Genomic DNA, 24362 nt, shown 5'->3' on the forward strand with positions numbered 1-24362 from the left:
TTTCTACCCTTTCCCATAATAATTTATATATTATTCTGCACCTTCCTTTTTTACTTAATACATCCTACAGTACATCTTCATTCTATCTTGCATTTGCGGCTCATGTTTATTTAATCAGCTCCCTAGTGACAGACCCTTGGCTCGTTGACAAGCTGTTGCTCTTATAAACAACACTGTAGTATAAAGCCTGTTCACAGGTCATTTAATACTTGTGAATCTCTATCTGTAGAACAGATTCCCAGAGGTAGAACTGCTGGGTCAGAGGATAGACGCATTTTTTTAAGTAAGCAACGCCAAACTGCTCTCCATCGGGATTGTACAATTCTGCATCCTCCACAACCTATTTCCTCACACTCACATCAGCCATTTTCAAACGCTGGACTTTTGCCAGTCTGATTTGTGAGAGATTGTGCCGAGGGGCAGTTTCGTTTGCATTTCTTTTAATATGACTGAAATTGTGCGGCTCTGATGTTTAAAGACTTCGCATTTCCTTCTCTGTGAACTGTCTGCTTCTTTCTTTTGCCACCTTGCTATTAAGTTCTTAGTTTCTTACTGTGTTGGTTGCCTTTCCATCATTGTGTCAAAATATCTGAGATACACACATTTAAAATGGGAAAGATTTATTTTAGCTCGTGATTTCAGAGATTTCAGTTCATGGTCACTTGGCCCCAATGCTTCGGGCCATAGCAAGGGAGCACATTATGGCGGAAGCAGTTATCAGAGGAAAGCTGCTCACCTCATGGCGGCTAGGAAAAGGAGGAAGGCAGGGCCCCAATATCCCCTCTGAGAGCACACCCAATGGCCTGACTTCCTTCCATTAGCCCCAACACTGAAGGATCCACCACCTCCCAACATCACCGTATCTGGGGACCAGGACATCAATACATGCAGGGGACATTAAGATCCAAACCATAACACCTACAAAGGTGAACTCTCAGTTTACATTATCCATCACTGTATGACAAGCTGCCTCAAAATGTAGTGGCTTAAAGCAACAATGATTTAGGATTCTTCAAGATTTTGTGGGTTACATGGCTCAGCTCTGTGGTCTTTCCACTCTAGTTGCCACCAGCAGGGACTGCTCAGTGGCTGCTCAGTGGCTGCATTCAACAGACAGCCGGGCTAAACCAGGCAGTCCAAGAAAATGTTGCTCACATGTCCAGCACCTTAATGCTCCTCTGTCTGTCTCTTCAAGTGGCCACCTCAGGCTTCTTCACTGCATGGTGGTCTCAGGGAAGTCTGCTTTCATACATGGCAATTGGATCTCAAAAAGAGGAGACAGAAGCTTCCAATCTGCTTAGTGTCTGAATTCTGAAGTCATGGGACTTCACTCTGTTGGTCACAGCAAGTCCCAGGCCAGTCAGAGCCAAGGAACAGGGAACAGATTCCACCCTGGACAGAAGTTTGGGTACAGGGAAGGAGAGTGCTGGCAGGAGAGTGGCAGGCATCCTTTGAGACCACGGGCCACTCCCAGCTCCATTATTAGCTACATTATCACTTTGTATAATTAGTGAGAAATATGTCTTACCAGTTTGCAGTTTGTCATTAGTCTCTTGACTTTGCTTACATTTGTGTCTACACACACACACCGTAAAGGGCCTTTTTAAACATTTTATTTCCAAACAATTATAGATTCACAGAAGTTGTAATCATAGTACAGAAAGATCCACACATACCCTCAGACACTTTCCCCCATGATAACATTTTACATAACTACAGTAAATACCACAACTAGCAAAATGACATTGGCAGCATGTGTGTCCTTTTATCACAGTGTGGCTCCACATGACCAGCACAGAAATTGAGATTCAAGACCCCAGCACCACAGAGATCGCCCCTGGAGCTACCCACTAAATCCCTCCCACCCTCTCCCCACCATTCCTAACCCTGGCAACAACTAATCTGGTTTCTATTTTAGAGGATTGAACAGCGGCCTCCACGAAGATATGCCCAACTCCTAACCCCTACGGTCTACAAATACGACCTTATTTATAATCTTAGTCTAGTTTCTGTTGCCATAACAAAATACCAGTGAATGGATAATGTCTTTTGGTACTGGAGAATCAACCCGGGACACTCTGCCACCGAGCTACACCTCCAGTCCTTCTTATTTTTTCATTTTGAGAAGGGTCTCACTAAGTTGCTCAGGTAGGACTTGAACTTGTGATCCTCCGGCTCAGCCTCCCTGAGTGCTAGAATTACAGGTGTGCATGTGCACTACCATGCCCAGCTAGAGAATGGATAGCTTTTAAAGAACAAAGGTTTATTCTGACTCACAGTTCTAGAGGCTGGGAAGTTCAAGCTTGGGCAGCCCTATGTGGTGAGAGCCTTGTGTTGTTTCAATTCATGGCAAAAAGCAGAAGGAAAAATGAGTGCATGAGTGAGACAAGGCGGGGAGGGGAGCATCACCTCACCTCCTAACGGCCTCTTCTTGCAGTACTTAATCCAGTCTCTCAAGAGCAGGAGCCCACTCCCTCCAGAATCTAACCCTACACTAACAGCCCCCAGTCAACTAACAGCCCACCATAACAGCAATCAGATTTCAACACGGGTCTCAGACATATACATCACAGCGTTTGTGAGGTCTTTCTAACCATAACCAAGTTAAGGATCATGAGAAGAGATCACCCCGATGAAGGTGAATCCAATGACAGGAAATGCTTATAAGAGAAAGGCAGAGGAACACATGAAATGCAAACACAGAGAAGAGAAGGCCATAGAGAGATGGAATCAGAGACTGCAATGATAAATCTAGAAGCCAGGAGGAAAAGGATTGTGGCAGCTTGAAGAGAGAGACAGAACAGCTTCTACCTCAGAACCTCTGGGGCACCGACTCTGTGGACATCTTGGTTTCAGACTCTGGCTCCAAAACTGTGAGAGAATACATTTCTTTTGTTTTATTCACTAACTTTGTGATAATTTATTACAGCAGCCCAAGCAAACAAATACAAGCTCTGTGATTTTGACATTTTTGAGTATGTTATATAAGTGAAATTATATAACATATTACCTTCTGAGATGGATTTTTTTTTTCTTAACACAATTCCCAGGAGATCCACCCAAGTTGTTATGTGTAAATTAGTCCATTTCATGGTATGGAACATCTAGTTTCCTACTGGGGACTATCTTGATTGTTTCCAATATTTGGCTATTACAAACAAAGCTGGTATGAACAATAGTGTACAGGTTTTTGTGCAGAGTGAAGTTTAAAAGGAGGTTTCTGGGCTGCTGTACCACCCTTGACAGCACAGAGGAGGTGAGCTGCTCCCGGCACACAGGAGGAGACTTCTGGGCCGCCATACCACCCCTGCCAGCACAGAGGAGGTGAGCCGCGTGGGCACCAGGAGCACTTCCCTCCCCCACTGAAATGAGAAGACACATAAATAAGTTTCAAAACCAGACTTCCAGATCACCTAAAACAACCCCAAAGGGAAACGAGATGGAACACTGTGATACTCAACTACCTGGACTCTCTGAACTGGCAACAAAAGAGGATCTGGAAAAAATGAAATCAGAAATAATTTCTCAGATAACAGCAGAGATTGTGCCCATAGTGCAAGACATGATTAATAAATCTAGAGAGATCACAGATTAAAAAAAAAATAGAAGAGCTGAGGAACATGATGGAATCCCAACATAGGAAACAAATGGAATCCATAAAACAGATACAAACAGATTTCCAGGAGATTAAAAACTCCATTGAAAGTTTACTTAGCAGAATGAGCCAATGTGAGGATAGAATTTCAGATACAGAAGACAAGATTGCAATGAGTGACCAGGAAAAGAAAAATTTCTTTAAAATTGTAAGGGACCATGAGAAATCAATCCAGGAGCTGCTAGATGATGCAAAGAAGAATAACATAAGACTGATTGGAGTCAATGAAGAAACAGGAGAGAGAGCAGATGACATAAAAAAACTGTTCTCAGAAGTGATAGCAGAAAATTTCCCAAATATGGGGAAAGAACTTGACATACAGATAAGTGAGGCATATAGAACTCCAACTAGCCTTGATCAAAAAAAAAAATCTACATACAGGCATATAATAGTTAAGGTTCCAGAAACCCAACAGAAGAACAAAATTCTACAAACAGTTAGAGAAAAGAAACAAATCACATACAAAGGAAAGCCCATCAGAATCACTTCAGACTTCTCAACACAAACTCTCAAGGCAAGAAGATCTTGGAGTGACATATTCCAAGCCCTAAAGGAAAACAGCCTCCAACCCAGATTGGTGTACCCTGCAAAGTTATCTTTCAAAATTGATGGAGAAATAAGATACTTTCATGACAAAGAGCACCTCAGGAACTTCCAAACCAAACACTCCAAAACCAGCACTCCAAAAAATACCAAACCAGCACTCCAAAAAAATTTTAGACAATATCCTAGGAAAAGACAATGTTGATTACAAGCCCAGCACAATGAATCCATCAGGCACGACAAGAAATTAAATGCAAAGAGGGAGAATCCAACAAACAGAAAAAGTCATGACAATAAGGCAATATGTATGAGTTACAACCATCAATGTTAATGGTCTCAATTCACCAGTCAAAAGAAATAGACTGTCAGAATGGGTCAAGAACCAAAATCCGACAATATGCCAGCATACAAGAAACACATTTAGGGCCAGGGATTTAGCTCAGTGGTTCTGCCACCTGCCTCGCAAGCGCAAGAACCCGAGTTCGATCCCTGGTGCCAAAAAAAAAAGAAAGAAAGAAAGAAACACATTTAATTCAAAAAGAAACTCATAGACTGAAACTTAAGGGGTGGAAAACAATACTCCATGTGACAGGAACCCGAAAAAAAAGCAGGAGTAGCTATCCTCTTTGAAGATCAAGTGGATTTCAAATGAAAATCTGAAACACTCTGGTCTCAAGAATTTCAGAGAAGGGATAGTCAACTTGTATGTACAAATCTATTGTGAACAGGTGTTTTCATTCCTCTTATGTAAAAACTTAAGAACAGAACTTTTGGGGCTGGGGATTTAGCTCAGTGGTTCTGGCACCTGCTTCACAAGCACAAGGTCCCGAGTTTGAACTCCAGTACACCCTCCCAAAAAAGAATAAAACTTTTGGTTCTTAACAGTAATACAAAAAATTTCTATATTGTTTTCCAAAATGGTTTTATCATTTTACATCCACATTAGCAGTATTAGAAAGTTCTAACTGGTTCACACCTAAGCTGACATTCGTTCTTTTAAAACTTCTAACTTTATCTCCCTAATGAGTGTATAATTCAATCTTGTTACTGTACTGATTAGTATTTTTCTGATTCTAGTGCTGCACACTTTTCCTTGTGCTGTACTGGCTATTTATCATCTTCTTGTGTCTACTTTTTAATTGGGTTGTCTATTAATGAGCTGTAAGAGTTCTTTATATATTCTGGTCATAGGGTATATGCATTCTAAATATGGTCTCTTTAAGGACTACTTTTCATTTTAACGATGTTATTTAAAGTTCTAAATTTTGATGGAATGTCATTTATCATTTTTTTCTTTCATACATCATGTTTTTTGTATCCTAGGAAGTTCTTGCCTACTTTAAATTCATAAACATTTTCCCTTATAATTTCTTAAAGTTTTATAGTTTTAGTCTTTCATATTTAGGTTCATAGATCCTTTTAAGTTATCATTATGTATGGAAATTAAGGGTTGAGGTTAATTTTTTATATATGGATACCAGGTGTTCTAGAGCCACCTGCTGAAAACACTATCTTTTCCTCTGCTCTTGAATTGAGTTTATATTCTACAAAATGTTAATGTTAAATAATCTTTCAAAACTCAGTGGACCATATATGAGTGGTTCTATTTCTAGATTCTCTGTTTTATTCCAATGATCTATGTCTTTCCTTACACCAACACTACCTTGATTACTGTAGCTTTAGAGGAAATCTTAAAATTAGCTATTAAACGTCTTCCAACAGTGCTTTTTTTTTTTTTTACTTTTCTAGGTCCTTTGTACTCCTACATAACTTTTAAATTTCAATATCTAGTTCTTCATTTATAGCAAGTATACATACACCTGAATTTTTATATATACCTTGCGTTTTCTAATCCTGCTAAATTCAAATACAAGTTCTAGGGGCTCCTAGAGATTTCTTAGTATTTTCTCTGTAGATGATCATTTCATCTACATATAAAGATTTTGCTTCTGCCGTGCCAATCCTATCCTAGTTGTGTCATTTTATTGCCAGACTATTTTGGTGGGGACTAGGTTTCAAAGTTTAATGGACAGATAAAGAGTAAGCTTAGCTGCCCTTGTTCCCCACCTTAGGGAGAAAGCATTGTATCTTCTCCATTCATATAAGGCATTCTCGCTGGAAGTACGGAGTACATGTCTTTAATCTGTTGAGAAGGTTCTGTTCTACTTCTAGTCTCCTGATAGCTTTTACCAAGAACAGCTGTAGAATTTAGTCCAATACTTTTTCTCCAACTAGTGACAGGATCATATGGCTTTTTCCTTTCCTCTGTTAAAACGATGACTTTTGGGGGTGGATCTTCCAATGCTGAACCAACACTGCCATCCCTATAATAAAACCACTTTTGGGCCAGGGATTTAGCTCAGTGGTTTTGCTGCCTGGTACACAAGCTCAAGGACCCGAGTTCGATCCCCGGTACCAAAAAATTTTTTAAATAAATAAATAACTAAAACCACTTTCTACATACTGCCAGATCTGACTTCTAAGAGTTTGTTTTGTTAAACAAATTTTTATCTATGTTCATACTTTTTTCTTCTATTCTCTTTATCCAGTTTTAGGATTAGCACAATGCTGATTTCCTAAAATGAGGGGAGAAGTGCTCCTTTTTTCTGCTTTAAATGTTTGATATAATTTATCAGTTAAAATGTATATGAGCCTGCTGTTGTCATATAGGTAGGTTTTCAAGCTAGGAATATACTTTCTTTAATAGGTGCTATTCAAATTTTATATTTCCTCCAGAGTCAGTTTCATTAATTTGTCTTCCAAGGTACTTCTTAGAAGTTGTCAAATTTATTTCAAAAAAGATTTTTGTAATGTGTTTTCTATATCCTTTTAAATTCTGTAAAATCTGTGGTAATGTCTCTTAGATCTTGATATTGTAATTTGAAAAATGTATAATTGATATTGTGTAATAGGAAGAAAAGGTCTAAAGGAGTAGGGGAAGTGGGAGGGGTAGGGGAAAGGAAAGAAGGGAAAAGAAAAAATATGAGAAAAAGAAAAAAATGGAAACAAAGTCTTTGCAAATAGGGAAGGGTGGAGGGAGTGAAGGCAGGGCAAAGGAAGGGGAAAAAAATAAGAACCAAGATACTCATGTAATGGTACAAGATCCCAGTGATAAATGTAACTGTACTTTTTTTTTTGGTACTGGGGATCGAACTCAGGACCTTGCGTTTCCAGGCAGGTGGCAGAACCACTGAGCTAAATCCCTGGCCCCAGTAACTGTATTTTATACCTAAAATGTACCAATAAACTTAATGGAAGAAAAGAATTAAAAAGAACAGAGTGACGTTTTCATTTCTCTGAGATAAATATGGTAAGTATATGTTTCATTTTATTTAAATTTTAAACTACTAAACTATTTCCCAGAATAGCTACGCTATGTCATATGGTAAGATGTAAGTGATCAGCTTCCTCTACATCCTCACCAACTTTCATGTTACTATTTTTCTGTTGCTGAGTATGTTGTTGAGTATGTCTAGTCTGCTAGTCAGCTCTCCACAACTGTGACAAAACATCTGAGATAATGAACTTCAAAGGACGAATGTTTATTTTGGATCATAGTTTCAGAAGTTTCTGTACTTGGTTCCTTGACCCTGTTGCTTTGGGCCCATAGTGGATGGTATATCATGGCAGGAATCCATGGCAGAAGAGTACTGTTGACCTCCTGGTGGTCAGAAGGCAAATAGAGAGAACTAGGGCTGAGGTCCCAGTGTCTCCAAAGCCACACCCCCAGGAATCTCACTTTCTCCCACACGGCCCAACTTTTCAGATGCTCTGTCACTTCTCCAGATCCACACTTTGAAAATGAGTGATGATAATCATCTTCCCATGAGTCTGTTTCCCAACCAGACATCTTCTTCACTGAAGTGTCTCTTTCTGTCTTTTGCACAGTTGCTAATTGAATTTTTCACTGTTAAATTTTGAAAGTACTTTATATATTCTAGACCTTTGCCAAGCACAAATGTTTTCTTCCAAACTGCAGCTGACCTTTCATTTTCAGTCTTTCACAGAGAAAAGTTAATTTTGGTGAAGGTCAGTGTATTAATTTTTCATGGAGTATGCTTCCAGTGTCTTGTCTAAGAATTCCACACCAAGGACTAGGTCCTAAAGGTTTTCTTATAGGTTGTATTCTAAGAGTTTTATAGTTGTACATTTAGAGTTAAATTTATAATCCATTTTGAGTTAATTTTTGAGCAAGATACAAAGTTTAAGTTGAGGTGCATTTTTTCCATGGATTGTTCCAGTGTTATTTGTTGAAAAGACTAGCTTTCCTCTTAAATTGCTTTTGTGCCTTTGTCAAAATCAGTTGGTCATGCCCATCTGGAGCTCTAATTGGATTCTCTATTGTTTTATTGGTTCTTCCACAAATACCACACTGTCTTGATTATTGTAACTACATAGGAAGCTTTGGAACCAGGTAGGGGTATTTCTTCTACTTTAATTTTTCAAAATTGTTTTAGCTATTCTATTTACCTTTCCTTTCTATTTAAATCTAAGACTAACTCTGTCTATATCTACAAAAAAATCTTGCTGAGATTTTGATAGCAGATGTGTTATCAATATATCAATTTGGGAAAAGCTGACATCTTCGCTATATTAACTCTTCTAATCCATGAACATGGTATGTCCCTCTATCTATTTAGATCATCTTCGATGCCTTTCATCAGCATTTTGTAGTTTCCAGCCTGCAAATACTATATATGTTTTGTTAGGTTTACACCTAAGTGTTTTTTTAAGCAATTATAAATCCTGTAATATTTACTTTTTATTTCAGTGTTCATGTGCACATTGTTAATATATAGAACTGTAACTTATTTTGTATCCTGCAACCTTACTGAACTCACTATTAGTTATAGAAGATTTTTGTAGATGACTTGGGATTTTCTTTTCTTTTTTTTTTTTTTTTGGTACCAGGAATCGAACTCAGGACCTTGCACTTTCAAGGCAGGTGGCAGAACCACTGAGCTAAATCCCCGGCCCGACTTGGGATTTTCTATGTAGACCATACATGTCATTTGCAAATAGAAACAGTTTTATTTCTTCCTTTCAATAATATACATTTTATTTTCTGCTCTTGATTTATTTCCAGTATTATGACTAGAATTTCCAATACTACATTGAATAGCAGTGGTGAAACGGGATATCCTCAATTTGTTTCTTATTTCAGGAGGAAAGTAACCACTTTTTCACCATGAAATATGTGCTATAGATTTTTTTGTAAGTGTTCTTTATCAAGTTAAAAAGGCCTCTCCTATTGCTAATTACTGAGTTTTTATCATGAATAGATGTCGAACTTGCCAAATGCCTTTTCTACATCAACTGACACGATCATGTAATTCTTATTTTTTAGCCTGTTAAAATGGCAAGCCATAAAGATTTCTTTTTGAATGTGTAAGTATCCTTACATCCCTGGAACAAACCCCACATAGTTATAGCATATAATTATTTGTATATATTGCTGAATTCTATTTGCTATCATTTTGTTAGGAATGTTTGCATCTTACATCTATATATATGATGGATCTGTACATTATATCTATATGCACAAGGAATATGTACATTAGTCTGTAGGTCTTTTGTAGTTTGTTTTTCACTGCCTTTGTCTGGTTTTGGTATCAGGGTAATATTGTCTTCATTAAATGAGCTAGGAAGTGTTCCTCCTCTTCTACTTCTGGGAGTGATTGCAAGAATTTTGAGTTGTCTGCTTTAAATGTTTAGTTAGGACTCAACAGTGAAATCATCTGGCCCTGGAGATCAAAGTTGTCAAATGTACACATGCAGAGCTGTTCATTGTATTCCCTTTTTATCCTGTTGATGTTTTCGAGTTATGTAGTGATCTTCCATTTTATGCCTGACATTAATAATCTGCATCTTCTCTCCCTTTTTCTTTGTCAACCTTGTCAATACTCCTCTCCTTCTACAACTCATAATATGAATATCAGATCTTTTGTTATAGTGCTACATGTCCCTGAAGCTGTTTTTTGTTTCTCTTTTCAATATCTTTTCTTTATATTGTTTATATTGAATAATATATATCATTCTACTTTTCATTTTCTTGTTTGTTTGGGTTTTTTTTTTTTTTTTTGGTACCAGGGATCGAACTCGGGACCTTGCATTTGTAAGGCAGGTACTGGAACCACTGAGCTAAATCGCCAGCCCTACTTTTCATTTTTATTTTGTTTTAATTTTGGTATTTTGGGAGGGGAAGGCTGTAGTTGCTATTGTTTGCAGTGTGGGAAATCAAACCCAAGGCTTTAGCATATGCAAAGCAAATGCTCCACCACTGAGCTACATCCCCAGCTCTTCATTCCATTTTTAAGTTTACAGATACTTTTCTCTGTCTCTCCATTCTGTTTTTAAACCCATTCAATGAATTTCTTATTTTTGTATACCTTATCCTAATTTTCCACTTAGTTCTTCTTTGTATCTTCTCTCTCTTTGCTGAAACTTTTTACTTACTATGTTTCAAACATATTCATAATTTGCACATTACAGCATTTTTATCATGGCTACTTTAAAATATTTATGAGATCATTAAAACATGTGTGATATCTTGGCATTGGTGTCTATTGATTGTCTTTTCTCCTTCATGTTGAGATCTTTCTGTTTCTTGGTGGGAAGACTTTTTCACTGAGACCAGGGCATTTGGGTGATTATGCCCTAAGACTCTGGATCTTAAGTCATGCCTTCTCTGATGCACTCCAGCAAGAGAAGGCGAGCCCTGCCTCATTGCTGCCTTGGGGAGGTAGATGTCCAGAAGTCCAGTTTCTCCTCTCAGCCTCTGCTGACACCCAGGTGAGGCAAAGGGCCTCCTTGTCACCACTGATACCTGGAAGGAGGGGGCTTGCTACTGCTAAACAGTGGTTTCACCCTGACTCTCCCTTAGTCTTCCTATGACACCACCCCAACAAGAGGACTTTGTTACACTTTGTCGGAGCAAGGTCCAGGCTCCCCTTTTGGTAGCCACTGATAAATCAGGTGCTGGAGTGGGGCGATGCTCTGTTATCATCTAACAAGGATGATTGTCTTGAGTTCTCACATGGGTTTCTCCAACATTACCTCAATGATGGGCTAACATGGGGGCACCTTGTTTTACCCTGGCAAGAATGAAAGCCTAAATTCTCCATTTGGCTTTTGCTGGGGGTGTGGGACACTGTTTTTATAGTGGTCAACTGGGGATACAGCAACTATTTTCTGTCTTGATAGGCTGCCTCTTTCCTGGCTTTGTTTTTGTTTTGTTTTGTTTTGTTTTGTTTTAGACAGAGTTTTGCTATGTAGTTCAGGCTGGCCTTGAACTCACAGTGATCCTCATGCCTCAGCCTCTGAGCGCTGGGATTACAAGCATGTGCCACCATGCCCAGTATTGTTCTTCTATTTGTTTTATATAGAATTTCCAGTAGTTTTACATGTACTAATCAGGAGGAATAGGGAAAGTATATTTACTTCAGCTTTCCAGAAACAGAATAGTAAATACTTCTTAATATAACCAAATCTGCAGTCTTATTTTATGGCTTTTAATTTCAAGTAATAGAAAAGATATCCAACATATCCAAAGAAATTAAAGTCAGCATACTATAAGAATTCTTGCATATTCATGTTTGTTATGGCACAATTACAATAGCCAAGATATCAAACCAGCCTAAGCGCCTACTGATGGATGAATGAATAAATAAAATGTAGTATATAAACACCATGGAGTATTAGCCATGAAAAAAACAAAATATTGTCATTTGCAGGAAAATTCATGGAACTAGAGATCATCACGTTAAGCAAAGTAAGCCAGATTCATAAAGACAAGTATTGCATATTTCTCCTAGTATGTGGAATCTTAAAAAAAAAAAAAAAAAAAAAAAGGCCGGGGATTTAGCTCAGTGGTTCCGTCACCTGCCTCACAAGCACAAGGTCCTGAGTTCAATCCCCGGTACCCCCCCCAAAAAAAGGATGTGAAAGTAGAAGGGGAGATGGCTATTAGACAAAAGGAAAGGAATAAAAGGGATGAGATATAAGAAGAGCAATGGTAAGGATGTTGTATGCATGTATGAAAATACCACAGTGAAATTCAATATTTTGTAAAATTAATATGCACTAATAAAAATATTGTGTTAAGTTATTTTTCTTGCTGAGACAAAATACCCAACACCCAAAGTTGAAGAGGGAAAGGTTTATTTGGCTCACAGTTCATAGAGTTTTCAGTCCATAATTGGCTGGCTCCAAGGCAGGGTGGCATGGTAGAGGGGCATCACAGAGGAGAAACAGTTCATGGCGGGCAGAAGGCAGCAAAGCAACAAGGGGCCTTAAAAGCATCATTCTCCCCTTTTTATCCTATCCCTACTACCTACGGCAGGTAGCACTCACACCCTTAATCCTAGTGCCCTTGAGCCTAGCACTGCACCATGAATCAATTCCAGCATCACACACTCTAAGATCCAGCTACCTCTGAAAAAGCCCCACCTAGATTGCATGAGGCTTTAGGGGGACATCTAGACACAAGCCATAACAAATAGATTAAAAATAATTTTAAAAGAGAATGCCCCCATTTCAAGGTTGTAAAGAAAATTGACACATTTTCTTCTACGAGTTTTATGATTTCATTTTTTATTTAGCTTGTTGATCCATTTAAAACTAGTAATTAGTGTAAGTATGGATTCAACTTTACATTTTTCCAAATGATTACATGGTTATTTCAACAGCTGGTGCTATTTGATGTATAGATGTTTATAATTATAATCTTTCTTGTGAATTGTAGCTATTAGTATCCTAAAGTGCCCTGTTTCATTCATTTAACACTTTTTATCTAAATTCTATCTTTTCTAATATTAAGTACACAATTGCACTTGTTATGCCTTTGCTGATCCTTTTCTTTTTCTGAATCTTTAAGTTTGTCTCTAATATATAGCATAGGAATTGGATTTCACTCTGTGAGCTCATCTGGAATCTCTTCCTTCTAAAAGATAAAGTAAAAGTAGTCAAATTATCCACACCTATAATCCCAGCTATATATGCGGGGCGGGGGGGGGGGACCAAAAAAAATGTATATACACTTCAGCAGTTTTCTGCATTAATAAATGTCTGGAAGCTAATGGCTACCACTTTGAGTACCTCTTGTAATTGTAGAGACCAAAGGTAACTTGCATTAATCTCATGATGTCTCAATAAATTTAGTATTAAAATATTTGGGCCGGGGATTTAGCTCAGTGGCCCTGCACCTGCCTCACAAGCATATGGTCCTGAGTTCAATCCCCAGTATCAAAAAAAAATTATACAAGCTTTTCTTTCCTGACGTATACATTTTTTGGTGGAATATGTATATTTTTTCTTTATGTATTCATTTGTTGATGGTCCCTAGATTGCTCCTTATTTTAATATTGTTCTACATCTAGAAAAGTTTGTATTTTGTTTTAGTTGTTACTAAAATGATATATTAGATTATGTTAAATCTTATATAATGACACTTGCTTTCTTTTTTTAAAATGTTTTTACCCATAAACAGTAAAATTTTCAGATATATATAACTTCTAGCCTCTTCTTTCCCATTTCTCTCTCTCTCTGCATCTCTGCCTCTCTCCCCTACACCCCATTAGACATTAGTGTTCTCTCTTTATCTATGCTTACCTATTTTTTCATTTTAGACATTAGTGTTATCTTTCTTTACCTATTTCTCCCTTTGTTTACCTCTGTCCTCTTGAATATAGTCAAAACCCTGCTACTTATTAGCTACCTCTTTACTCCATTGCAGATGAGGCCATCAGAACTTTGTTGTTTTCTGTTCTCTTTTCTTGCCTTTGTAAGTAGATGAAACCTACATTGTCAGAACATAAAATGTTGACATTCTACTCTGCTGTCCCTTGTACCTACCTTTGACATTAGATTTATAGTAACTTATATCTAGTGCTTACCATCATGTCTTCTGCTAGTTTCCCAACCATGCTGATTTAGTTGACTTATATGCCCTAGTGGATTCCTCAGCAGGTGCTCATGGAAACAGCACTGTGGATGTTCCTGAATATTTAAAACCTGTGTTCAACCTTCATACTTGCAGTATAGCTCAGCTGGATAAGCCTTGGTTCATATTTTCTTTTATTAAATTTCCGGAGAATGTTATTCCACTGACTTCTGACTTTGAATGTTAATGTGAAGAAGTATGATGCCAACCTGATTTTACATCCCTCAAGGAACATTTCTGCCTAGTTGTGTAAGATTTTTTTATCTTTCAAGTCTAATCATATTCAGAGATATGCATCAGTACTGACGTTCTGTGGCAATTTTCTCTGAAATACTGTGTACTCTCTCAATGTGTAGATTAAAATCTGTTTTGGGGCCAAGCTTTCATAAATTATATTTTTAAACAGTTATTCTCTCTTTTGGTTTCCTTCTTTGTGGATTCCAATTATGCATATTTTAGGTCTCCCTTACCTGTTTTCTTTACCTATCACTTTCTCTCTGTTAAACGACAATTTTTAGTTTTATTGTGGTGAAATATACATAACACTCTTTGAACCATTTTGCAGGTACAGTTCAGTGGGATTAAGTACATTTGTAGTGTTAGGCAACCATAACCACTAACCATCTCCAGAAATGTTTCATCGTCCCAAACTAAAACTCTGTGTCCATTAGACAATGCTCACCAGTTACTCTAGCCTCTTATAACTACCATCCTACTTCCTGTCTCTATGAATCTGACCTCCCTTAGTATTCATGTAATATTTGTCTTTTTGTCACTTAGCACAATATATTCGAGGTCCCTTCTTCCCTGAATCAGAATTTCCTTCCTTTTTCATGCTGAATAATATTTTGCTGTATGGCTATACCACATTTTATTTATCCATTTATTTCATTGACAGACACTTGAGTTACTCCTACATTTTCACTTTAGTGAATAATGCTATTATGAACATTGATGTTCAAATATGTTTAGGTTCCTGATTCCTATTTTTTGTATGTACACTCAGAAATGCAATTGCTGGATGAAATGATAGTGTATGTTTAATTTTCTGAGGAACCGCCATACTGTTTCCCATGGTGGTTATATTCCCACCAGTAATGCACAAGGGTTCCAACTTCTCCATATGCACACTGCTTGTTTTCTGGGTTGAAAAAAAATCGTTATATAGTCACCCTAATGGATATGATGTCTCATTTAGCTTTGATTTGCATTTCCCTAAAGATCAGTAGCTCTGAGCATCTTTGCATGTGCTTTTTGGCTGTACATAAATCTTCAGAGAAATGTCTATTCAATTTTTTTACCCACTTTTTAATTTGGTTGGGTTTTGTTGTGATTGTTGATGTTGTTGCTGATGTTGTTGCTGAGTTTTAGGAGTAATCTAAATATTAATCTCCTATCAGATATGTGATTCGCAAATATTTTCTCCCCTTCTAAGTTGCCTTTTTGCTTTGGTGATAATATTTCTAATTTTGGTGAAAGGTAATTTTTCCATTTTTTCTTTTGTTGTCTCTGTTTTTGGTGCGATATTTAAGAAACCATTGCCAAATCCAATGTCATGTAACTTTCTCCTATCTTTTTAGCTGAGATTTTTATTATTTTAGCTCTTACATTTAGGATTCTGATCCATTTTGCCTTAATTTTTGTATATGAAGGCAGACAAGAGTGCAACTTCATTCTTTTGCATTCTTTTGTGGCTATCCATTTTCTCAGCAGCATTTGTCTAGGAGACTGTCCTTTCCCCATTGAATTGTCTTGGAATCTTTGTTGAAAGTAATTATTGTTTAAAATGATAAAATCATGATTTCATAAAAATATAAAAGAGAAACAAATTATTTTACTTAACTCATTATTGGATGATAAAATCATTGATATTACAACCAATTAAAGACAAACTCAAATAACAGAGCCGTATATGGACCATGAAAGGAATTTACAAACACATACGTAGTTGGGCCTTTTGTGGGGGAGGTGGGTAGATACACATTAGTTTCCTATTGCTGCTATAAGAAATTACCACGAATTGAGTGGCTTACAACAGCAAATTTATCGGTTTGCTCTTTTAGAGGTCAGATGTCTAAAAGGTTGGCAGCATGGCCCTCCCTCTGGAGGCTCTAGAGGAGATTTTGTTCTCTTGCTTTTCCAGTCTGCAGAGGCTGCCAACATTCTGTGGCTCATGACTACGCCTCCCTCCTGCCTCTGCTTCCACTGTCTCACCTCCCGTAGTAGTTAGGAGGCCTACGGCTTAAAGAAGGGGAGGTTTGCTTTCGCTTACGTTTTTACTCCATAGTTGGCCAGCTCCAAGACAGGAAGGCACGGTGCAAGGGTCTGGCGGAAGAAAGCTGCTCACGGACGTCAGCCAGGAAGCAAAGGGCGAAAGCAAAAGTCAGGGCCGTAAACCCTTCCGGGTCACAGCCGGCGACCCGCCTCTTCCAGCCAGACTCCTCCTCCTCACAGGAAGTCAGCTATAGCGCCCCATGATCCCCACCTTTTTAGGTCTAAACCGTAACACCTCCTTCTCTCACACTTAACGATCCTGTCTCCCTCTTGTAAGTCCCTTTGCGATTACACTGGAGTCTTCTAGACAAATGACCACTCCATCTCAAGATCCCTAATGTAATCGCACCTCACAGTTTCTTCTGGCATGTAAAGTAACATATTTGAGGGTTACAGGGATTAGGGCATGAACACTTTTTTTTCCTTAGTTTTTTGAGACAGGGCCTCACTATGCAGTTCAGGCTGGTCTTGAAGTCACTATGTATCTCAGACTGGCCTTGAACTTGCAGCAATCCTCCTGGCTCAGCCTTTCAAGTACTTGGATTACAGGCATGCACCACCACACCAGGCTTTCCTGAGTTCTTAATTCCTACTTTGTGATCTTTTTTATAGTTGGAACTACTTCACTGAGGTTTTTGGGAAGTTTTGGTCTTTGTTTTTTCTTAATATATGTTGGACGGTTGCAGTGAATACAAAAGTAAAGCAAAGAAAACATTTGGTAATAGTTACAAAGTATCCTTTATATCCTACTTTCTATAAGTAGCCATATAGAAAGTCCTTAGCTGTGTAATTATAAGTCTGTGAGCTGCTTCTCTTTGGTTGATCTTGAGTTCTGTTTTTCTTCCATTTAGGCATTTATAAGACATAGCTTGAGTTAAATGTCACCAATGTCTGAAAATCAAGCAAGATTAAGGTAGTTTACGGGCCTGGCTGGCTTTGTCTGCTTGGGTATTCTGCAAAGCTGGTCTCCATCCTAATTTACTCTAACAGCTCCAACAGCAGTCTAGGCAATGGCATGACAGTGCGTCAGACCTGAGAGTCCCATCTACATTCTGACGCTAGTAAAGCAATCATCCTCGGTCATCTGCGTGGGCTTCCTCAGTGGGATGAAGGCCTGAAGAGCAAGGCTGAGGCGCCCTAAGGAAGACAGAACTCCACCTGAGGGGCTGCCGGTTCAGCTCAAGATTCCAGCTCTGCCTTCTGGGGGCCTGCAGGGGACTTCAGGCTCCCCTCACATCAGGTGAGCCACTTCCCTTGCAGTCATTCCCCTGGTTCTGTTCTTCTAGTAAAGCCCCACCCAGTGCACTGTGTAACAAATTTAGCTGATCCCAAACTCATTACCCTCCTTCCCTCTGGCACCACTCACTGTCTCACCCAGCCAGGCCCCAGCCCAGTGACCCAGGTGCCAGCCTTGCCCTTCCCAGGCTGGAAGATGGGAAGTCTGAGCTGCCTCCTTCCACTCACTGCCACTCAGGCACCCGGCCCAGTCCAGGGTCCTGTGAGTCTGTGCTTACAGAGCCCCACCTCTTCTCCCCTGGCTTCCCACTGCTCCCGTCTCACTGGATTCCCTACCCCCACACCAGCAACCAGAGTAGGCTCTGAGAACCCCAGCCCCTGTGCATCAAAGGCCTCAGAGAGCAGCCCCCAGGCCAGCGGCTCCTCTTATTCCAGCCACCGGCCCAGGTGCAGAGCACTTGCTCCCTCTGTCACAACTGGTCCTGGTTGCTTGTCCCATGAATCCTCAGCAAGCTCAGCCTCTGGGTCACTCACTTCCCACCTCAGTATCGGCCTGAAAAGGGAGGGCACAGCGTGATTTGCCTGTCCAACCCCTTCTCCTCTAACTGGTCATAACATGGAACCAAAGAGATTTGTTTAATTAGTTTGGGGTTTAACAATAGGAATTTCACTGTCTGTGATTTCACAGCAGATGATTAGGGAAAGAATATTTTTCCCCTTAAGGAAACAAAATCTGCTTTTGACAAGTATATAGTCTTGAACTGAGTTTTTAGTTTGATTGTTTCCCAGTGGTGCCTGATACTAAAATACGTTCCACTGTTTGTTCGTTCTTCAGTACGTCTAAGAAGAATATATGGCTTCAGCACTTTTCTTCAGGGTCGTGAGCAGCTGGGGAAGTGCGTCCTGCCCACGTTGCAAGGTCCCTGCCTCCCATGCCTGCGTGATGTCTTGGGTGGAATCGCTCCCAGCGTCTTGGCTTCCCCGGAGGGCCCCGAGTCCCTGACCCGAAACCTCTTTCCCGGCCATGGAATTACGCTCTAGCCCTCAGATGAAGCCCCACTCTGAGGGCCAGGCCCAGCCAAGCCTGATGTCCCTAGGACCGCGGGGTCTCAGGCAGCAGCCCTGACCGCGCCGCCCTCCGCGGTCGAGCTCTGCCCTGCGCTGCCCTGCTCTGCCGCCCGGGTCTGGGCTCCCAGCAGCGCCGGGATAGCCCGCCCTCCCCGGAAAACTGTAGGACAAGGGTAACACGGACATTTCGGGACTGCGGCAAGCAACTAGCAACTCTTCGCGAGCCCGGGGACGGCCGAGCCCGCAGGAGCTGCCGGGTTCTTTTCCACCCGGGCCTCCGCCCGCTGCCACCCGGCCGCTCCAAGATAAAGTCGCGCTGTCTCTGAGCCTGGAACTTGGAAGTCGCTCGTGAAGGGAGTAACCGGAGACTCTCACGCTCCGGAGCGAGCGAGGCGGGGCCGATGGCCCGGCCCGAGGCGGCGGAGCAGGTGAGCCGCGCTCCACCAGGCTGCCGTCGCCATGGAAACGGCGCTCGGCGTCGCTGCTCCTCGCGCCCCCGCCGAGCAGGCGACAGAGCCTGGCGAGGCCACCTCGGGACGCTGCCCTTCTTTTCCCGGCCTCACACCCCTCCTTGTGGTGTCGTGGACGAGGTCTGGCCCCGCTAATGACTGCCTCTCCCTGGGAAGTGAGAAGAACAGGGCGAGGTCGTAGGGTCGGAGGCACCAGCCGCCAGGCAGCGGCAAGAGGCTCACACAGCTCTCCACGGCGCTGCACGTGCATGGCAGTGCGGGGGACAGCTCCGGAGGAACTAGGTGGGAAACGGCCCTTGGCCCTTCCAGCCGGAAAGCACAGTAGCGAAAGGACCCTCATGGGTAGGGATTTCTTCTCCCAGTGCAGCCATGGTCCACGTGTATTCCCACGGCAAGCTACATCAGGGAGTGTAGAACTAGAACTTACAGTCTCTGTGCTCACTTCCGCGTCCTGCACAGGCTACTGGAATTCAAAGCTGCCGTGACTGGGCCCTAACCATCTCTTTCCTACTCTGAAAACGTTACTGGTGCTCTTGCCTGCAGGAAAAACCCAAAGCTCTCAGTCCATGAGAACCTAGGTTTTGACAATCTTTCCTCCCCTAGCATCAGCTTGAGCCCCAGCCCCAGCCAACCCGCCCTCACAGAGCCCATTAAACATTCTGGGCTCCCTGTACGGGTTCTTCATCCGAAATGCCATAAAGCAAGTATGACACGTTGTCCATTTAGGAGTGGCTTTACTTGTGCTTATAGAAACTTTAGTAATAACCACCCCCCAAACTAAAAAAAAAACAGTACTGCAAGGAAAAGGTGCAAGTGCATATTATTTGGTGCTAGAAGACAAGAAAAGATTGGAGCTATTCTCATTCAGGAGAAAAGACTCTCAGACATTGCTGGTAGGGAGGAAGATGGCATAAAGGGTGGCAAACTCCACCAAAATTACAGATGCACTGCCCTCCGATCCAGTACTCCCACCTCAGCAAATCAATTCCACAAATATCCCCACAAGCAGACACACGGCAGCTGGACAAAATTATTCACTGAGGCTTTCACTGTGGTAACAATAGATAGGAAGCATTCCCAGCAGCTACCAGTAAGGGACTGGTTGTGCTCTAAGATCTGCCCACAGGGGTGTCAGAGTTAACAGGGAGCTCTCTGTGGGCTAATATTAAATGATTCCCAAGCACATAGGTAAGTGTATAGCACATCTCCCCTTTTAGGAAGGGAAAATAAAAACACGTATTCATTTAATTGCATAAAGAAACACTAGAAATGTACATAGGAATCCATTTTTTTGGCTGTGGTTGGGATTGAACCCAGGGCCCCATACATGCTAGGCAAGCACTCTGCCGCTCAGCTACATCCCCAGCCCAGGGTCATTTTGATCATTGAACCAGGTAATGTATCTCCCATGGGAAAGTTAAACATAATCTTTAAAAAATTATACCTTGACAAGCATAAACCATTTTTAGGCTGGTAAATTCACAAAAACATGCGAAGTGGGGCTCCCCTTGCCAGATGACCCATGGAATCTCCATATGCCATCTCTTCCTCCCTGTAGGAAGCGTCCATGGGGCACAGCGTCTCGTCCCACTCATCTCTGAGTCTCTAGGATCAAGTGCTCAGTAGGTATGCAACAAACAGTTACTGAATAGAAGGCTGTTGTTTCGTGAAAACTGACAGCCACAGATAAAAATGCCAAATAAGGCCCAGGGCGCATGGTCAGGACTGCTCACTTTGCTTAATGAGAATCACCATAGTGATGAGACGGCGGGAGAAGTGGCGCCGTGGTTGCTGACAGCAGCAGCCTGAGGCACTGGGCCTGGAGGCAAGGCCGGGCCACGTCTGAATGAGGGGCACAGCACCGGCTGCAGCTTTATGGGGATGGGGATGGGGGGGGATTTATTTTAACAGGAGTTGTTGGAAATATTTAAATATGCATTATCCCCTTGAACCTCTAGCTGTATTACAGGAGACTTGATTTTCTTGCCTTTTTTTTCCTTTGCTGATTAGAAGAAAAAAACAGGAAATGAAATCTGGTTTATATATAATTTGTCACACATGTAACATATCCAACTTTGTAAGCACTCCAAGTTTTCATTAACTCTGCTGAAATATATTTACATTAAGAAATCTCTCAGCCCTAATGTCGTTAGTTTCAAACTTCTAAACTTAGTTGTTTTGCTCAAAATGCAGATTAGAGCCAGATGGAGGTCCAAGCACCCCAGTCTGACCTCGCTTCCAATCAAAATCTCACAAATGACAGAAGAGTCTTGTGTGTTTGGAGGAAGGAGAAAGGGGAACGAAGGGGAAGGAAGGCAAATCCTACTGCTGTGGGGAAATAAGAAAAGTCTCCATCACTGGACCACAGTATCTGACTCCCAGCAGAAACCTGAAAGTGGATACTTCCTCCAGAGAGGTGAGAAATGTGCCCAGGGACTGCACACCCCTGTCCCCAGGAAGGACAGGAGCTCCTCCAGTGTGGAGGAGGAGCCTGTCCCACCCCAGGCTGCAGCAGAGCCCTGAACACTCCGCTGAATAGTGATAATAGGAATGCTTAGATACTTATTTAGTATACAGCCAAGAATCTGCAAACAACATGTCAAAAAAAACAAGCAGTGAGGGCCGGGGAATTAGCTCAGTGGTTCTGCTACCTGCCTCGCAAGCGGAAGGACCCGACTTCGAGCCCCTGTACCAAAAAAAACAAAAACAAATACAAAAAAAAGAATCTGCAGCTGGGGATTTAGCTCAGTGGTTTCACTGCCTGCTGCGCAAGCGCAAGGACCCAAGTTCGATCCCCGGTACCAAAAAAAAAGAATCTGCCAACATTTTTAAAAACTGGCACAGTGATAAAAAGATATCAAACCTAACATCAGAGCATTATAGCCAAAGGATACAAAGGATTATTAATAGCAAAAATTAAGACATATGTATCGTCTTTTTTTTTTCAGTCCTGGGAATTCAGCTCAAAGCCTTGTGCATGCAAGGCCAGACCTCCAGTGCTAAGCTACACCCATTTTTTATCTTCAGACAGGGTTTCACTAAATTGCCTAGGCTAGCCTTGAACCTATAATCCTCCTGACTCAGCCTCTCAGGCAGCTGGGATTGTAGGTATCAACACCACATCCAGATAATAGATATGACCAATATTTTCTCAGAAACAATAAAGTATATTTCACCCATAAAATTAATTATAAATAGTACAAACTAAAGATTAACTTTAAAAAGTCAATAGATAGGATTAACAGTGAAATAAACACTATTTGATGACACGGACTTAGTGACATGGAAAATCAAGCCAGAGGATTCACCTAAAATTCTCCTGAAAAGCGTAAACAGACAAAGAAATAAACCAAAGAAATGTGGGCGATGGAGAGGAGGCCAGAAACTCACACATTAGTACAATAGAAGTTTCAAAAGGCAAGAACAGATCAAATAGGAGTGAAGAAATACTCGAAGGTACAATGGAGTAGGTGAAGGGGACCTAGAGCCACAGAGAGACGTTAATCTTCAGGCTGACAGGGTTCATTCAATACCAAGAAGAGAGAATGAAAAGTAAGATGGAATTTTCAAAAATCCAGGCAGATTGCAGTAAAATTTTGGAGCACCAAAGATAAAAGGAAAATCCTAACAGCTTCCAGAAAAAGAACACAGTTGATCACAACGCAATGAAACTCTGCTTGACATCAGACTTATCATCAAATCTGATTACTAGAAATTAGTAACTTCACTAACATTCTGAAGGAAAAAAATACTGTTAATCAAGATTCTACTACCCAGCTAAAGTAGCATTCAAATGTGGATGCAAGCTAAAGACATTTTAAAAGATGTATAGGTTCAAGAACCCTGGTTGCACAAAAAATAGTACTAAGAATCAACAATTGAGATCACATCAAATTAAAAAGCTTCTGCACAGCAAAAGAAACAACCAACAGAGTGAAGACACAACCTACAAAATATTTGCCAGCTCTTCCTCAGACAGAGGACTAATATTTAGAATATATAAAAACTCAAAAAATTAGACCCACCAAAACAAAAGACCCAGTGAAAATATGGGCAAGTAAAATGAATAGACACTTCTCAGAAGAAGTACAAATGGTCAATAAATATACGAAGAAAGGCTCAACATCACTGGCCATAAGAAAAATGCAAATTAAAACAACACTGAGATTCTATCTTATTCCAGAAAGAATGGTCATCATCAAGAAATCAAACAAGGGCTGGGGGTGATGGCACATGCTTGTAATCCCAGCACTCAGGAGGCTGAGGCAGGAGTACTGCCAAGAGTTTGAGGCCGGTTTAGACTACATAGTGAGTTCAAGGCCAGCCTGAACTACATAGCAAGACCTTGTCTCAAAAAAGAAGAAGGAGGAGGAGGAGAAATATAAAATAATAAATGCTGGAGAGGCTGCACAGATTGGGGTGGGCGCCTTCTGTATTACTGGCGGGAGTCTAAACCAGTATGGAAATCAGTATGGAGATTACTCAAAAAATTAAAACTAGAAATTCCTTTTGACCCAGCTGCAGTATTTCCCATCCAGGTATTTTCCTGAAAGAGTTAAAGACATCATATTACAGTGATCTATGAGCACCCATGTTTATAGATAGCAGCACAACCCTTAACAACTAAGTCTTGGGGGCAGCCTGTTTGTCCATCAACAGATGAATGGATAAAGAAAGTGTGGTATTAATGGGATTAATATGAGAAAATGAAAAAAACGGAAACAAAGTCTTTGTAAATAGGGAGGGGCAGAGGGGTTGAAGGGAGAGCAGGGGAAGGGGGAAAAAAATAAGAACCAAGATAGAGTATGTAAAGGTGCAAATTCCCAATGATGAATGTCATTATATTGTATACCTAAAATGTACTGATAAAATTAATAATATTTAAAAAAAGAAAATGTGGTATTTACACACAATGGAGTACTACTTGGCCAGAAAGAAACAAACAAACAAACAAACTTGAGTGATTTGTAGGAAAATGGATGCACCTTGAGACCATAATGTTCAGTGAAATATCAGACACACAAGCTTAACTACCACATGGTTTCTCTTATATAAGAAACCCGAAGTAGGGCTGGGGATTTAGCTCAGTGGTTCCACCGCCTGCCTCACAAGCACAAGATCCTGCGTTTGAATCCCAGTACCAAAAAAATAAAATAAAATAAGATTTTTCAGACAT

Source organism: Heterocephalus glaber, unplaced genomic scaffold, assembly GCF_053883595.1.
Source record: "Heterocephalus glaber isolate CG9 unplaced genomic scaffold, H.glaber_assembly_v1.0 deba00001606, whole genome shotgun sequence".
NCBI lineage: Eukaryota > Metazoa > Chordata > Mammalia > Rodentia > Bathyergidae > Heterocephalus > Heterocephalus glaber.